The sequence below is a fragment of the Callorhinus ursinus genome, unplaced genomic scaffold (genome assembly GCF_003265705.2).
Source record: "Callorhinus ursinus isolate GAN/ISIS: 27379988/994484 unplaced genomic scaffold, GSC_fseal_2.0 scaffold5, whole genome shotgun sequence".
In the NCBI taxonomy this organism is placed as follows: domain Eukaryota; kingdom Metazoa; phylum Chordata; class Mammalia; order Carnivora; family Otariidae; genus Callorhinus; species Callorhinus ursinus.
In genome coordinates, this window is record NW_027397067.1 from 74,460,223 (window position 1) to 74,465,102 (window position 4,880).

The 4,880-nt window shown below is 51.3% G+C and overlaps 1 long non-coding RNA gene across 2 annotated transcripts in view; it reads left to right on the top strand.

The window, feature by feature from the left end:
* The window catches only part of LOC141372850 (uncharacterized), a 24,129-nt gene that overhangs the window by 15,935 nt on the left and 3,314 nt on the right, over positions 1 to 4,880 (top strand). For both annotated transcript variants that reach the window (XR_012378352.1, XR_012378353.1), the window contains one exon: positions 3,966 to 4,185. This is a non-coding gene — a long non-coding RNA (uncharacterized lncRNA). The remainder of the gene's footprint in view (positions 1 to 3,965; positions 4,186 to 4,880) is intronic.

Below are 4,880 nucleotides of genomic sequence, written 5' to 3' on the forward strand. Positions count from 1 at the left end.
GGCTCAGTTGGTTAAGCGACTGCCTTCGGCTCAGGTCATGATCCTGGAGTCTCGGGATCGAGTCCCGCATCGGGCTCCCTGCTCAGCAAGGAGCCTGCTTCTCCCTCTGACCCTCCCCCCTCTCATGTGCTCTCTCTCTCTCTCTCTCTCTCTCATTCTCACTCTCTCAAAATAAATAAATAAATCTTTAAAAAAAAAAGTACAAAGTTAGGAGGAAAAAGAGAATTTATGAATTGGATTAAATTCCTGACTTTGTCAAGGGTTGTCTTAAATGTATTTCTCTATTTAGCTTACTTTATTTCCCCTTCTAGCAAGTTCTCTTCAGTTCCCTCCCTTCTAGGAAAAGCAGATCTTCCGTTGCACGATTCCTTCATTTATTCAAGAAATATCTATGGGCAGGGATGCCTGGGTGGTTCAGTCGGTTGAATGTCCAACTCTTGATTTCGGCTCAGGTTGTGGGATCGAGCCCTGCATTGGGCTCCCTGCTCCACGGGGAGTCCGCTGAAGCTTCTCTCTCCCTCTCTTCTCCCTCTGTCCCTCCCCCCCTCAAATAAATAAATAAATAAATCTTAAAAAAAAAAAAAAAAGAAGAAAATAAATGTCTCTGGGCATCTACTAGGGGTCTGGTACCACGCTGGATGACAGAGATACACTGGTGAACAGAAACATGCAATGTCTCTGCTTTCAAGGAACTTGGAGCCAGACCACAACTAGGAAGAACAACAAGAAATGAAAAGCAGTCACAAAATTCACAGTGACCCGAAGGACAAGCAGGACCCTGCAGAGGGCAGTGGTGAAGATCTGGATGAAGCCTGCTGAGCGGACACTGAAGCTGAAATCCAAGTGGGACTGGGACTTGTCCCTGGAAAGTCAGGGGGCAGCATTTCAGGCAGGGGGAGGATGACGACCGAAGGTCTTCAGGCCGGGAGGAGCTGATCCGTTTGGAGAAAGTAAGAGAAGGCCCTTGAGGTGGGGCCCAGGAATCGGGGAGAAGCAGAAGATTGCAGCAGAGGCAGCAATCCCCAGAGGCTGCAGGATTGTCAAGGAGTCTGGGAAGCTACTGGAAAATCAAGCTTTCTTTAAATGCCTTTGAATAGGCACTTACCACCGTGTGTATGATCTTCCTCATTCCTTGCCTTCCATAGAAGCAGACAACTGTCGTTTTCCCCTGATCTGAACCCAGATCTCATTGGGAAGCTGCCCTAGGCTCTTGAAAATCTGCCCAGGAATTCCAAGGAGGCATGCGGGTCCCTGCTGGAAACTGGCCTGAGGCTCCTTTACTGCCCTGACACCAGGCCCCCAGCACTCACCTGTCACCTGGCTCCGGGTACAACACCCCCGGGGGGATGGGGAGTCAGGGGCTGGCAAACCTCCCCGTCCCTTCTTTCTCCGCATGAGGAGGGAAGTCCAAAGCCTTTCCATCCTGCAGGGTCCTCCTCCCAGGCTGCAGTGTCCTGGGCTCTTTTTTTTTTTTTTTTTTAATTTATTCATTTGACACAGAGAGAAAGACCACAAGCAGGGGGAGCGGCAGGCAGAGGGAGAAGCAGGCTCCCCGCTGAGCAGGGAGCCCGATATGGGGCTCGATTCCAGGACCCTGGGATCATGACCTGAGCCAAAGGCAGATGCCTAACCGACAGCCACCCAGGTGTCCCGTCCTGGGCTCTTCTCAGAGTGTGGTGGGAATCCAGTGATGTCCTAAGAGCCCAGGGTTCCTCCACACAGAGCTCGTCCCCAGAGAGCATCTTTCCCCATCCTGATTTGTTCTGAATCTCCTGCCTCTCAACCCCACGGCCTCCCCCCACAGCTTCTTCTGTTCTAACCCTGAATCTCCTCCCTGGCTCTCAGAGCCCCATCTCTCTGGTGGGTGATCATCCACTGGGCCTGCAAGTTTTCCTCTAGACTCCATGGGACTTCACTCCATGGGACAAGAAGAGACACACCGATGGCCAACAGCAACCCCAGGAACTGCTGTGCTCTTACAGGTATCGCCTTACTGAAACTTGAAGTCTCCTTAGCCCCAATGTTCAGAGAGGGAAACTGAGGCTATAGGAGAGGTGGAATGAGCCGTTCAGGGCCGGGTGGACAGAGCACACACTGACTCCGTGGGCTGGCCCTGCATTAAGGCTTCTCCTTGCTGCCTGAGTATCAGCCTCCTTCAGTATTTCTGGTGATGGTGATTCAACGTGTCATAGGTGCTGAGCCAGGCCCTGTCCCAATCCCTCAGGACACAGGGATGAGTAAGGCATGATCACAGCCTCTACGGAGAAGAATGGGTCAGAGTTCATGCTTTGGAGTCACACGGATGCAGCTTCCAGCCCTCATCATATGACACTGCGGTTGTGTGTGATTGAGCAAGTAATGAACCTCTCTGTTCCTCAGATGCAAGTCCACAGCCCGGGGAGGAGCTGCACCCGCCTGCCCTCTCCTGTAGGGTCTTAGCAGGACTAAAGAGACACAGTTAACAAGGAGCTCCGGGGTGTCCCTGCCTGGAGGCCAAAGAGTGAACCTAAACTTCCCTTTCCATCTGGTAGTACCCCCGCCATTCCTCACTGCAGTGGTATCAGAAAAAGCCAAGCAAAACAGATGGTGTAAATGAGATCCAGAGCCTCCATAACATAATGCAAAAAAATGTCCAGAGTTTAACCAAAAGTCCCTCATGCCAAGAACCGGGAAGAACCAAGAAGCTCTCAAACTGAACGAGAGAAGGTAATCTGTCAGTTCCAATACCATGAACACAGAGGTTTTAGAATTATCTGAAAAATCTTAGGGCTGAAATCTTAAACATACTTCAGCGAGCACCTACGAATACACTTGAAACAGATGAAAAAAAAATAGAAAGCTTCATCAAAGAAACAAAATCTCAGGGAAAAGAGAAAGATAGAAAAGGAGAAGCTAATGAAACTTTTAGAACTGGAAACACAATAAATGGAATAAAAAACCCAGTGGATGGGCTCAGTCGAAGAAATATGATCCTAATTCCAGGTGCAGTCCTCCCTGCCCCCTGCATGCACCAAGGGCTCATGGAAGCCTGGGGCCTGGGAGGACCATCTCTGTACCCCGCGGGGCTCAGCGGAGGGGCTTGCTTAAGTGGTAAGTGGGCTCTGATTTGGGCTGTGAGATTTTGAGGGGCAGAGGAAGCCCTCAAGGGAATTAGAAATCTCCCCCTGTCTTGTTTTTCCCATACTCAAGGGCAACATGAACCCATCTCCCTGGGATGGTACCATGGTTTCCAGTTCAATCCAGCTGCCCCAAGACACCACTGGAAAGCAGCTGAATCTTGTTCTCCCGCGGTGGTCTCTGTCTTCTGGGAGATGGAGCCCACGGGGTTGGTGGAACCATTGGGGAACAAGCCTAGCCCCTCATTTTCCTTCTAGGAAAACTAAGAGACCAGCCAAGGACCCACTCAAGGGAGTGGCAGTGGAGTTAGAAAGTAATCTAGACCTTCCAGTAAATCTCGCCACCAACCCACAAAGGGCTTTACATTTTAAGTCAGGATTCCTCGTTCCTAGAAGCTCAGCCTGGGCTTGGTAGAGCAAGCAAGGGAGGGAAAGAAGCTGCTTTGCTGTCCCTCTTTCATTCAACAAATATTCACCAAGTACCATATTGCCTTTGACGTTTATAACAGTTTGTTGCTGCTGTGTAACAAAGTGCCCCCAAGTCAGTGGCTTGAAACAGCAAGCATCTATTATTGCTCATAAGCCGATGGGTCAGGGGATAGCAGTGATCATCTGGTCAGGTGTCAGCTGAACTTGGCTGTGTCCTCTGGCAGAGTCCCTGGAGGCTGACTGGTATTCCAAGCCCCCCCCCCATATGTCCTGCTGTCAGCTTGCTGGTGTCACTGGGCCACGTGTCTTCTCCCAGCAGGCTGGCCCGGGTTCTAAGAGAACAGGTGGGAGGGGTCGAGGCCTCTGAGCCTCGGTTGCAAACTCCACAGCATCACTTCTGCCTCATTCTGTTCACCGTAGTGCATTATAAGGCTGCCCAGAGACCAGGAGGGAGAGACGGACGCCACGCCTTGATGGCAGAGCTACAAATTCCTGGTGTAAGGGGCATGGAGGCAGAACGTCTGGACAACTTGGACCATTTTTGCTGTTTCCCTTGGTGCTGCTCTGAAACATTCTGCTTCTATTTCCTCCTCGTTCTTCAGGGCTGTATGAGCTGCTTGGGTCAATGACATGAAGTGAGGTATGTCACTTCTGCGTGAACATTTTAAACTCTGGTGTGTGATCCTCCACGTTCCCTTCTTTCTACTGTGGAAAGCAGCAAGTCAAGGTCGGCACTCATACCATCCCGAACCGCTGAGTGTTGCTTTAAGTCCCTGCGCCCGGGGGATGTTTGTCTCTGCGGCATAACTTAATTTATCCTGACTGACCCAAGCCTCTGCTACCTACCAGAAACTACTCACTGGCTCTAGATTAGTGAATAGGAAAGAACAATCTGTGCCCTTGGTGAGCTTCCTCTTGTGAGGGCAAAACACAATACGTAAGTGAACTCACGAACAAGAGCATATAGAGGCTCATGTGCTCAGGACACATATTATGAAGGAAAACACCAGGACTGAAGAGAGAATGGGAAATGATGAGGCTGGGAAGAGGGGAGCCGATGTAGACCACATGGTTAAAGGAAAGCTGCTCTGGAAAGGAAACCTTTCAGCCAAGGCACGGTGCAAGAACCAAAGACAGCGTGGGAATGAAAGCAGGGCGTTTCAGGGGACGGTCACAGGGGAGAGGGCGGAGGAGGGAAGGGGCTTGGCTGGAGGGGTCAGAAGGAATCCCGGGTGGGTGGCAGGAGGGAAGTGGCCAGGGGAGCTGAGGATGAAGAGGGGCAGGAGGCCAGACCCCGCCCCCCCCCAGGGCCCCAGAGCTGGTGTGGAGGAGCAG